The sequence below is a fragment of the Protopterus annectens genome, chromosome 8.part0 (assembly GCF_019279795.1).
Source record: "Protopterus annectens isolate FY-2018-M chromosome 8.part0, PAN1.0, whole genome shotgun sequence".
NCBI lineage: Eukaryota > Metazoa > Chordata > Ceratodontiformes > Protopteridae > Protopterus > Protopterus annectens.
In genome coordinates, this window is record NC_056741.1 from 1,959,131,109 (window position 1) to 1,959,144,352 (window position 13,244).

At 43.9% G+C, this 13,244-nt stretch overlaps 1 protein-coding gene across 1 annotated transcript in view; it reads right to left on the reverse strand.

The window, feature by feature from the left end:
- LOC122809759 (histo-blood group ABO system transferase-like) overlaps window positions 1-8,903 on the reverse strand; it is a 407,052-nt gene extending 398,149 nt beyond the window's left edge. Inside the window, exon 1 of the mRNA XM_044081483.1 lies at window positions 8,810-8,903. The gene's annotated coding sequence lies outside the window, so the exon portion shown is untranslated. The remainder of the gene's footprint in view (window positions 1-8,809) is intronic.
- Window positions 8,904-13,244: the final 4,341 nt, after the last annotated feature.

The window sequence follows — 13,244 nt, forward strand, 5'->3', positions numbered from 1 at the left end:
TTCGAAGGGGGGAGCGGTCAAAGCCTGAAGGACCAATGAAAGGTCCCAAGGAGGAACCACTTGCTTTACAGGGGGTCTGAGGAGAAAAGTACCTTTTAGGAAAATCTTACACAACTTGGCAGACATCAGTGGACTGGAGTCTTGACCAATATGATAATGAGAAATTGCCGCAAGTTTCACTTTGACCGTGGAACTGCTGGCACCATCATTAAAAAGAGTGGTTAAGAAGTCAAGCACCAGAGGAAGGGGAACTGTGAAGGGGTCTAGACCTTGCCGCTCCGCCCAAATGGAGAACCGTTTCCACTTGCTGCGGTAAACTTTCCTGGTAGATGGTTTATGAGCCGCTACCAGGATGGCCTTAACTGGAGACGAAATACCGGGAGTCCTGATCAGGAGTGGAACTGGAGCAGCCAAGCAGTCAGCTTCAGGTTGTCCAGATTCGGGGTTGATAGATGGGACGGGTGCGAAATCAGATCCGGAATGGGATATAGAATCCAAGGAGGATTCACTGAGTGAGACCTTAGGAAGGGGAACCAGATCTGTCAAGGCCAGAATGGGGCAATGAGAATCATTCTGCACCCCAACTGAGAGGCTTTCTGAAGAACTTGGAGCATCAGAGGCAAAGGGGGGTAAGCATAAAGAAGACCGGGGGGCCAGGCATGCACCAGAGCGTCTCTTGGGGTATCTCCGGAAGGAGGGATTAGAGCTAAAAAACTGTCGCACTTGGTGTTTGAGGGAGACGCAAAAAGATCGCAACAAGGAGTTCCCCACCGTGCGAAGATGCGTTTTGCTACCTGAGCATTGAGAGACCACTCGTAAGGGGAGAGAATGGTGCGACTGAGTTTGTCCGCAAGGATGTTGGACCGACCCGGAATATGTGTTGCGATGAGAAAGCGGTTGGTGGAGATTGCCCATTCCCACACTCTCATGGCTTCTCGACAAAGAGGGTAAGACTTGGTTCCCCCCTGTTTGTTGATATACCAGATGACAGACATGTTGTCCGACTGAATCGCAATAGTTCCCAAGGGAAGAAAGGCCTGTAGTGCTTGCAACGCTAAAAGCACTGCTCTCATCTCTAGAACATTGATATGCAGTAAGATCTCTGAATCATTCCACGTGCCTTGGACCGTCCGGCCTGCAAAATGCCCCCCCCCACCTGAGGCGGGAGGCGTCCGTGGTCACCGTGGCGAGAGGGGGAGAAGCATAAAAGGGGCGGCCTCCGTGGAGATCTTGTGAGTGGAGCCACCACAGGAGGGACTGCTTGCAAGCCTTGCTGATCGCAATGGGATGATGCATAGGAAGAGCAAGATAAGACCACTGAACTAGGAGTGTCCATTGAAGGACCCGCATGTTGAACCTGGTGAGGGGAAGAAGGGCTATCGCTGCTGCCATGGACCCTAGAGCCCTCAGGACCAACTCGGCCGGAACTGAGCTTGAGTGGAGGATGGCCCGCACCTGGAGTTGCAGATTCTGAATTCTGTCCGCAGTGAGGAAGGCTCTTAACCGTCTCGTGTCTAACCTGGCACCTATAAAATCTATGAACTGCATAGGGGCTAGGTTGGACTTTTCTGCATTTATTGTGATGCCCAAACGGGGAGCTAGATGGAGAAAGGAATCTCGCACCAATAACAGTAGATGCCTTGTTGGAGCGGTGAGAAGCCAGTCGTCCAGGTAAGGGAAGACCTGCACCCCCTGAAGCCTCAGGTGGGCCGCTACCACTGCTAATACCTTGGTGAACACCCTGGGGGCTGTGGTGAGACCAAAGGGAAGGACCCGGAATTGGTAGTGACTGGCTTCCAGCCGGAAGCGGAGAAACCTCCTGGAGTGCCTGTCCATTAGAATATGGTAGTACGCGTCCTTGAGGTCTATAGAGCACATCCAGTGATTTTCTCCCAGAAGGGGGAGAATAGACTGTAAGGTAACCATTCGGAACTTCTCCTTGGGAACTGCCAGGTTCAAGAGTGAAAGGTCTAGTATTGGTCTTAGATCCCCCGTCTTTTTTGGCACTAAAAAGAACCTGGAGTAGAACCCTGATCCGATCTGGTCTGGGGGGATGGGCTGGATGGCTCTTTTCTTTAGCAGATGGCCAATTTCTGCTAAAGCGGCCTCCCACTGACCGGGTGGAACGTCGGGGAGGGACTTCAATTTTGGAATGTGATGAAATGGGATGCGGTATCCTCTGGATATGATGTGGAGGACCCAGCGGTCTGATGTTATGGACTCCCATGCCGCTAGGTGCTCGAACGTCCCCCGACTGCCTCCAGAGTGGAGCAGCCGGGCAACCCTTCAGGGCTGCTGCGCGGGCCATTCAGAGAAGGGTTCTCTGGACCCGAAGTTCCTGGGAGCCCCTCTGCCCCTGGGGCGGCGTCCTCCCTGTCCTCCTCTGCCACGGAAGGACTGGTTGTCCGGAGCGGGTTGGGACTGCTGCGACTTCCAGAACCACATCTTCTTCTGGCCCTTTTGGTTCCTAGAATAGGGCCTCTGGGGCACAGAGAAGCGGATTCCGATGGCAGACAGCGTCTTTCCGTCCTTTTCACTCTGGGTCAAAGTATCGCGAACAGTTTTGCCAAAAAGGGCAGAACCATCGAAGGGAGCATTCGCAAATGACGCCTTGAAGGGCTCCGTGAAATCGCAATGACGGAGCCAGGCCTGACGTCTAGTAACTAGGCCTGTCCCTGTGGCTCTAGCAGCTCCCTCCGTAGCATGGGACAGTAACCGCATAGAGGTATTAGTCACGGACCTGAGAGTGGCCATACGGGTGGAGTGCAACAATTTGTCCTCCTCCGACATGGACTCTGGGGGGGATGCAGCGTATTCCTTGATAAGATCGCGCTGCATCCTAATCACATGTGCCAGGTAGTTCAGCGCCCTCACTGAAAAGGTCGCTGAACTAAACATCCGCTTCCCCAAGCGGTCCATCATCCGAGACTCCTTGCTCGGGGGGTGGACTGAGGGGCTCTCCTGAGCAAGTTCCCTCTTGGTGGCTGCCGCCGTCAACATGGCATCTACCGGAGGCCCTTTACTCCAGTGGGCATGGTCAGCCTGGGGACTAAGTATACAGTCAGGCCTTTTTGGGATTGGCTCCACGGTGTCCGGCTCCTTCCACGCCCTGGTGGTAATCAGGTCCACCAGGGGGTTGGCAGGAGGTGACACCCAAGAGGTAGACGGGCCCGCTTCAAATGCCTCCAAGAACACGGACTGGTCTGAGGAAGACTTGGGGGCAGACCACCCCCCCCTTATGCGAAGCATTTCCATGATGTCTCCAAAGGAGACATCCTCGGGGGGTGATCTTGGGGAGCCTTCCCCTTCCTCCAAATCCGTGTCTTCTGTGAGAGACTGGGGGAGTCTATGTGCCTCCTTTTGCACGTATGCTTGCGAGGGGCATCCTCCGGGGGGCTGTCAGAAGACCCCTCGCAAGCGGTGTCATGTTCCAAAGGAACAACTTGGGGCAAAGGAGTGGGCTGTCCCAGTGGCCGGATGGTGGAAGCCTGGCCCAGTGCAGATGGAGCGCGGGACGGAGCCGAAGCAAGTGCTGGGGGTCCGGAAACCCTCAACAGGGCCCTCTCCACTACATCAAAAGCCGAGGGGGAGCCGACCTCGACCAAAGGATCCGATAATCGGCTCCCCCTAGGATCCGAAGAGTGGATCGGAGCTGGCACCGAAGCACTCGGATCCGAGGGGACAGTGCGCTCCGACACGGACGGCGCCGAAGGAGCACTGATCCCCCCGGATCCGAAGCTCGGATCCAGGCTCCGAGAGGTCGGATCCGAAGCACTCGAGGGCAGGGTCGGATCCGAAGTACCCAGTACTATCGGCGCCGACCCACCCCCGGCTCCGAAGCTGCTCGGCTCCAACTGCTCCGAACCCGGGTAGCGGGTCGGAGAAGGAGCTATAGGTTTAAAGAAAGGGGTCGAGCTCCCCCCCAGAGGGGGGGGGAGGCAAGAGCACTCCCATCTGCATCTGGGCCTGGATGAACCTTCTCATCATCCGGTCCAGATCAGCATCAGATAAACTGTACGTAGATCTCGACGAGGCTACCGAGGTAGGCCTTGAGTGCCTCCTCGATAGCCTCGACGGAGATCGGGTCTCCTCCTCCTCAGGTCCCGGTGAAAAGCACACAGGAGACCGGAGCCGAGGAGGTGGAGAACCAGCAGACAAGGAGGCTGGAGGAGAAGTCCGCTTGGCAGGCGGGGCCGAAACAGAGGTCTCGGCCCACCGCTTATGGTGCTTTTCCCTCCGGTCCTTCTTTCTTGCTTCCCTCTCCTCCAAACCACTAGAGGGAGGTTGAGTCCCAGGTGGAGGAGGGGGAGCCGGAGAGGAGGGAACCATAGACACGGTACCCCCCGAAGGAGCGGTAGCCGGAGCCGAGTCCGGGGGCAAAAGTCCCGCCAGGACCAGCTTCGACCTCCGCTCCTTCAATGCCCTGGGGTTGAACCCTGCACAAATGGAACATCCAGAAGTGAGGTGTTCAACCCCAAGTATCGAGCACCAGTGTGGCCATCAGCAGGGGAAAGCTTATGGCCACACTCGGAGCACTTTGAAAAAAAAGCCTTAGGGGGTTCAGACATCCTAAGGACACTACTTTTTACTTTAATTAGTCTAAAAATTAAAGAAAGTAAAGGCTAACTAGCCAAACAAACACAGGCCCAAACACACACTATGCACCAGCGAGGGGAGGGAAACTAAAAGTTATAAAAGTTATTAAAACTAAACAACTTTAAGCTATAAAGAAGGGAAACCTATAACTTTCACACAAAACTAACTGAAAAACCTTAAATTTAACACTGAAAATTGCAATAATAAACACTTAGCTGTAGAGCTCTAGAAACCAATCTGGTCACCAGCGCGGCAAACTAGATCTGGGGTCATGTAGGGAGAGCAGGACATTATGGGTGAGGGGAGGAGCTGAGAGCTCGGATCCATAGCTGGAAAACCATGCCGGTTCGGATCTGATATCGGATCCATAACCCACAGGTTGCAGACAAATGAATCTCCTACTTCAGATCTAATGTATTAAGATATGGAACTGAATGAGGGCTATTAATTAAAAAAACAATCTTAAAAAGGCACTGATATGTACAATAATAGCAAAATCTAGCAACTGTACAGTCTAAGAGTCATTAACAGTGAATTACAATTGAAATTTAACATTTCACAATAATCATAGTAAAAATCTAGCAACAGAACAGTCTAAGGGTCATTAACAGTGAATTATAACTGAGGACGGGAAGTTGTTGGAAATAAACTATTGAAAAAATTTGGAGGTTAAGGAGGAGTAGGAGGGCAAATGATGTGAGTGCAGAGATGATGCACAGAGTTAGGAGGTGGGTTTTGATATAGGAGGGTCCTATATGGGGAAGGAGCAAGGGCATTCCCACTTTGAGGATAGGTAGGAATGGAGGAGGGATTTAGAGTGGTTATGAGTATATATATATATATATATATATATATATATATATATATATATATATATATATATATATATATATATAACTTACCTGCCTCCAGGAATCCCTCAAGACTACATCCTAAAAGTGCTACCAAAATCAAAAAGTGCTGCAGCAATGGGTCCTTACAATATCCCTAGATGCATCTTAAATTTCATGAAGTGCAATTAAGCCACACCTTAACAACAGTGTTCAACATCAGCCTCCATACAGATTTTGTACCAAATGAATGGAACTAGAGTCATTCTCCTGCATAAGGGAGGACCTTCCACAGACCCAGGCAATTACAGCCCCATAAGTGTGACCCTTCTCATACGAAAAGTCATGGGAAGACTTATCATATAACTAGTTAATAAGGACATAGGGAAACTCCAAACACTGGATCCATCTCAGTCTGGATTCATCAAGGGCAGGTCATGCTAAATCAACCTAGTGGACTTTTTTGAAAAGGTCACCAAAGCAATGGATGAAGGTAAAATGATACACACCACATACTTTGATCTGACCAAGGCTTTTCATCATACCACTCAACTGTTCTAATTCTTGTAGAATATGTAGATTTTTGCCTGATATTTTTGCTTTGTTCCTCATAAAATGCGTAGTTTTCTGGCAAATCATTGATGACAGAAGTCACTAAATAATGCCAGACATTTGAGTTTTAGAATTTTTATCCTTAGAAAATGCATACTAATGCAAAATCTTTTATTCTATCAACTTTGTAAATTTATAAGTACAGTATTTAAAATCTGTACTTGTTTTTCGGCCTTTGTCCCTTCATTAGTTTTGGCCTTGTCCAGATTTCTTGGGCTAAGTGGTTGAGACTCAGACATACGAGGAAAGCTAAATAAACTGGGAATGAACCCTCACATCCCTTGCTGGATTACTAACTGTCTTGCAGATAACATACGGAAGATCGAAATAGGGAGAAACTAACTTGATAAAGAGAACATTGGCCTCTACTTCTCTGAATTAAAAGCCAATGCCCAAGGGCTCTGATTGATTAAGCGTGCAGATAACTGCAAGTTAGGAGCAGTCATTGAATCTCCAAATGACTTAGCCATCCTGCTGGAAGGCTTGCCTCAAATAAATAAATGGTACCAGAATCATGGACTGAAATTGAATGCCAAAAAATGCATTATCATCTCTTTTGGAAAGTTGTTTACCCTGGCGTACTGTCACATTGACCCAGTTTGCGGGATTTGAGAACTTATGTGGACAGTGACCTAACTTTCGATCAACATGTGACCACTGCTGAAAGAAAGCCTTTCTATATTGTACACCCTATAAACAAAGGAATTGTATTTAGATTTAGAGATGTCATTGCTCCCCTTTACTCAGCCCTCACTGGGCCAGTCATTCAGTATAAAGTCCCTTTGGCTTGTATCTGTCCAGACACATGCAACAACTGGAATGTCCACATAGATGCCTTACTAAAAGGATACAAGGCCTAAACAATATGTCCTACAAGGACTGATTCAAAATCTTATCACTGCACTAGGTATCCTACAGACTACAAAGAGGTGATCTGTGTTTGCCATACAAGGTATTCTATGACTCAGTACTGATGGATGTACTGCAAATCTGCAGATCAAGTGGCAACAGAAATACCTGGTCCTGGGATTTAAACGTCTTCTGAAACATCATCAGAAGGCTTTGGAGGGACAGGTACATCTCACAAAGGATATGACTGCTCTGGAACAGACTTCCCATCCACTTAAAGCAAAGCTCATCCCAATCCATCTTCAAATGCAACTTGGATTGGTTAATGGGTAATAGAAAATTTACCTCAGGACTGCCTCCTGTGTTACTGATGGACATTGGCAGCTCCTAAAATGCTTTAGCCCGTACATAGGTCTGCTCCAATTATCTATGGCAAGATTCCAACTATTCTTACTAGGGTTAACCTTCCATTACTGACTATGGGATGAGTAAGGCCAATCTAACATCAAATGGGATAGTTTAATTCAAGCATCATAAGGGAAGTTGACTAAGCCTAAAATGACCCAAAATGGCAGCTAGCCTAGTGCTTACCCATGAACATATACAAGCAAAATGTATTGTAATGAATACTGCAGCAGTGAATGTAAGGACATCAACTGTGATAGACTGCATTTTGCAATATGCATGGAACAGTTTGAAAAGCACCACATACAGGGGTGTCTCCGTTTTAGATACCCAAAGTGAGCCGTTTTTAAAGAACCATGCAGTTTTGCAGAACAAACCACACACATGATCGTTGTCAAAATAAAAACTCACTTTTATATCATCTGAGTGGTGGACATTGATTTATACCATACGAAGACGTTCAAGATATGAAATAACCGATCTATGTAATAAATAAACGAAAACTGTAAACACGTATGTCCTAAACTCTCAGGATGTTTGCATTGCATTTTCACCCGGACAGGTAGCAGCTCTTCTGTCATACAATGTGAATCTGTCCTGTATCCTTTACACTTATAGCAGTATATTGCGATAGGTTGCGCATTACATTTTGTGGATATTAACAACAGCTGATCGCAACATACAGTAGTGTCACTGGGTTTGTTTGCTAGATTGCCACTAATATTACAAAAAAGAATGAATGAATAAGAAGCGGAGCAAAACACCCACCAAAGTTAAAACTACGTACAGCATTCTGTTTAAATACTGCCTTACAGCTGCAAATAAATGTAGTGTCAGCTAAGTAGCCGCAAACACAACAGATAACCCACTGCTAATAGCAGTATGTAATCCGTGAGTTTCTCTGATGTCTGCTGTCTTTTATCCCACAGTGTAAGATATGCAAGGAGTCTGCTTACTTAAGAACTTTTGCCTTTCTCACATCTAACCAGAGAAGCAGCAATATAATGATCCTTTTCTGTGGTATAACTTAAATACAGCTTAGTTGCATCACATGTAAGGCTTCAACTGGACAGCTAGCAAAACAACAGAAATATATTACTCGAAAAACCGTCGCATCCGAAACACCTGCATCTTCGATATGCTGTTCATAGGTAAGTACTAGGTTAGCTGCCCTTGAGGGTCATTTTAAGCCTAGCTAATTTCACTCATTAGAGAGAATCAAACTCTATACCTTCAGTCTGTGAGGTTAGCATCTTGACCATTTATGTCAGTCCCCATAAATCTACGTCTGGTTTTAGTGAAAACATAGCTTTTAGCAACAGTTGAGGATGTATGTTTTCTGACGTCCCCTACGTTTCTTTGAGAAATATCCAAACTCTGTACAGTTGAAAAGGGGGTAACCCCAGAATATTATCAGTTTGGTATTTTTCTAGCAGTAAAAATAAAGCATGAAACTGGGTTGGTAATCATGTTCCACTGAAGTGTAGTGGAAATAAAACATGCGATTTTCTACTTACCTGATACACCAACTACCGGCAGAATAAATGGCCCTGTATTAATGATTCTGTTTTGCCTGCATGCAGTTGTTTGAGTATGAAGATGATTAATATTTTTTCAGTGTTCAGTAGTTGTTGGAGGTAGAGCATAAAGCCGGTGTGGAAAATAATTGTAAAATGAGACCACACCTGCCACCACACCTCTATGTAAATGTTACTTTCTGGCAGTGGCAGCTAAGAGCTGTCCCTCTTTCATACCTCTCAACTTGTTAGCACAAAAAATCAGGACAAAGCCAAAATAAAGGTGGGACAAAGGGACAAAAATAGAGACACATTTTAATTATTGCTCTTACAAACTTAAAAAGTTGGTAGTATATAATAGGTTTTGCATTAACATTCATTTTCTGAACGGTTCAAAGTCTGAACTCAAATATCTATCATTTAGTGATTTCAGTCCTCAGTGGTTTTCCAGAAAAAAAAAATTATGAGGAATAGATCTAAAATGTGAGACAATAATCTGGACGTTCTGCAAAAATCTGGACAGTTGACAGGCGTGCCCGGTTTTCACTGTACATCACTTACTTGGGCTGCCCTATCTTGTAGTTATAAAAATGACAAATATATTTGTATTTTAATGGCTGAAATACTATCTTTTAACTTTCCCCTGAACATTGCAGAAAGACGTTATGGCACATTTAAAGTGCGTTAAATGATACACAACACAAAAACTATCAAGTTTTAAAACACACAACCTTTACTTTGGTAATAAATTCAGAATTAATTCTTCTGCATTGCTAATATTCGGAGTGTGGATGGTCTTGCAAAATCTGATGTATTGGTGCCAGATGTATTCACCTGTGTCCGGTAACTTGGGGATGACAAAGGCGCCAATTATTTTTTTTTTCTTTTCTCTTTCTTTCTTTCGTTCTTTCTTTCTTTCCCCGTCTATTGTGTTCACAGGGTTTGGACATTATTTAGGAACTTTATATATAATCATTGTTTTATCTCCAACCCTCATATATTTGGTCTGCTACAAGCTAAATCACACCAACACTCAAATAATGAATGGCTGAAATATTCTTATAATACTAATCTGGGAAAAATGACGACAATAAAACGTTATTTTGTAATTACCACACAATGTGTGTGTGCCACCGTGGTGAAGCCACCAAAACAAATAGCAGATACCGTGTAATTATATTTTCCCAAGTTATTTCCCACTTGTAGACCTGGTTGGGGCAACGGGAAAGAAAACAGCAATCTGAAAACTTCCCTAAGGATACATTTAGAATGTGTTCTTCACAGCGTAAAAATAATTTTACAGCACTTGAACTGCCAGTGCCAGTTAGACTGAAATGCCATGTTTCACGCTTGCAATGACTGACTTGTATTTTTCCATATAGCAGATGTCTGTCACCTGCACTTTTACGCCATGCTAGCCTCAGAAGAAACGTTAATTAATTTGCTATTTTTTGCATACCCGCTTTATAAGCTTTTTTTTAATTTAACAAAGTATGGCACAACATGATGGATCGATTTCTACAATACTGAATTAAGTAACTTGTTCCCACTATCTGCAAAGCTTTTCCAATCTCAGTCTGTCTTGTCTGTTTAGTAAAATGAGAAATAATTTGGAATCCTGGCACTATGCAGCATCCTTCTGTGTTAACTAATGTATCATACCCCATGAAATCGGATTACCAGAAACAAAATCTTAAAAAATACAGAACCTGCATTTCACTCACAATTCTAGATGCAGAGCTTCCACTTATGATGCACAGATGTGAACTCAGACACTATGGCATAGTTCGTATATAATAAACAATATATTCAGTGCATAGCATGGGGGTTAATTTTAATGCTTGACCCATTTATCTACTTTTGGAGTGCTACCTTCATGACCTATTTATATTTATGCTGGTTACATACATATTGTTGCCTGAATTCCAATATGCACTTTCTGTGCTAAATGCCTGTTAGGATCTGTCTACTTTTAGTGTACTATTACCAATATTTTCCTACACAGTCATATTCCAAATGTTGTGACAGTGCATGCAGGTGGACAGTGTCAATATACTGCCTGTAGCAAGTATTGGATTTCTCAAAACTAAGGAAGTGAAATAAACTTACCAGACAAATACCATGAACAAAAGCACAAAGACAACGGTGATAAAGAATATAGCAGCGTTTCTATATTTTCTCATTCTCACTGAAAGAAATTAGATATCCAGCAGTGAATAATATGGGGATGACATGACTAATCAGAAACCACTGACAATAGCATAAAGTCAATGATGAAGAATACAAAACAGTTTCTCTGTTACTTAATTCTCACTGTAAAAAGAATGAGATGTTCCATGAATAATTCTGTAATCAAAGATCAGTACAACAGATTCTGTAATTTCATACCCTTTGAAAGGTGCACTTACATCTTAATTTACTATACACTAATGTATCTAATAAAGTAACCATATAATAATAGGAATAATTTTTGTCACCTTTGTGTACTTTGTTACACCCTGTAACCAGTATAAATATAAATATATGTCACTTTTGTGTACTTTGCGACACCCTATAAGTATATGTCACCTTTGTGTACTTTGCTACACCGTGTAAGTATATTTAGGCGTTGATCAATCAAAATGTAGATTTCACATAAAATGTATAGGATCAGAGAAATGTCCTCAGAAATGACCTGATGTTAATGGAAAGGATGTGGTCTGTTGTTTTAAATATCTTTATGCATTTAATAAAGATGTGTGCTACAACTTAAAGCAGTAATATTTTATCATTGAATTATCCTGGCTTTCTTTTCATGCCATAAAATACTGTATTATGTTTTCAATGAATCCTAGCAGGGTGCCTCCTTGCTGCTTCACAAAAGTTAAACTTCGTCTGAACTAAATAGTTTTGAAGACTATAGACTGTATGTTTACTAATTATAAACTGTATTTTTTATTTAAGATAATGCAAGACAGATATATTTAAATGAAACATTATTAGACTTATGAGCTATATATTTATTTCTCTGTGAGTAGGATGACAGGTCCAAAAGGCTGTTTCAGCCATGACCTAGGCCTAAGGCAGAAAACAAAACATATTACACTATCTCCATTGCATTGCATTAACTTCATCTGGGAAATTAACAGCAATTTATGAAAGGATACGAGTATAGTGATAGCACTTTCTAGACAGGGTAAGAGCACAGTGTATTATAAATTAAGAACTGCATGAGATTTCTAACAGCTGGATTCGTAATGGAGGGACCAGATAGGGGGTGGGTGCGAGTGAGTGGATGATGTTGGCTCATCTATCCAGGAGAAGAGATTCTACCTGGGCTCGGTGCAATAGCAGCATTAAGAGGTACCGCACATGGTTGGAAGGTTTCATGGAGGTGCATATATACCTCTAGTAAGCACCAATTACAGACCTCACAGGGCTGATGCAGGGTGGGAGGGGATCAAGGCAAACTCCCTGGCAGGAGTATGATATTTCACCAGCATTCTTCATCTCCTCACCTGCACCAGACATTCATTGGGTTTAGCCTGGGGAAGTTAAGACAAGTTCCATAGACCCTGTGACTGAAAAGAAGGACTGGTGGCAGCTGATGGTGAGATGCAGGGAAGGGGAGAAAACAAAAGTACTGTGCTGGGATGTCTCCTTTTTGGCATCTACTACTCTGAACTACAAGCCAATACAAAAAGGCTCTGTCTGTCTGACTAAGTTTTCAGATGACTGTAATCTAGGAGCAGTCACCGAATCCCCAAATGACTTAGCCATCCTGCAGGAAGGTCTGTCCCAAATAAATAACTGGCGACAAAATTATGGACTGAAACCTAATGCAAAAAAAAAAAAAAATTATCATATCCTTTGGGAAGTCATCTACCCTAGGGAACTATGACATTGACAATATGTCCCTAAGAGTTAATCCAGATGTTTGGGATTTCAGAACATATGTGAATAGTGACCTATCTTTTGATCAACATGTGTCCATTGTGGTAAGAAAGTCCTTCTGTATTGCACAGCTTATGAACAAAGGAAAATTGTCTAAATATAGGGATGTCATTATCCCACTTTAATCAGCCCTCATTGAGTATAATGCTTCCTTTGGCATAATTAGTGTGGACCTAAGCTGTTATCCCTTTTCTGAACGTCGATTCTACAGCCACCTATAAGCTAAAGAAACCACCTAAGTATGTGAATTTGCATCTAACTGAACCAAATAATGTTGCTGTTTCAAATGCAATGCTTTACTAATAGAGGTTTAGCAATCCTAAATATACTGTGCAAATATGATAGATTGCACTAGTCACTACGAGCTAGACAAGAAAGATAAGATGCCAGCAGCCCCAACATTGCTTTCTCTGACCCCTCTCTTCACAGTGTAATGCCCTCTTTTCCCTCTGTCTATCTTGCTCTTCCCTGGGCTCCTTTATGCACTGTTAGCATTTGGAAC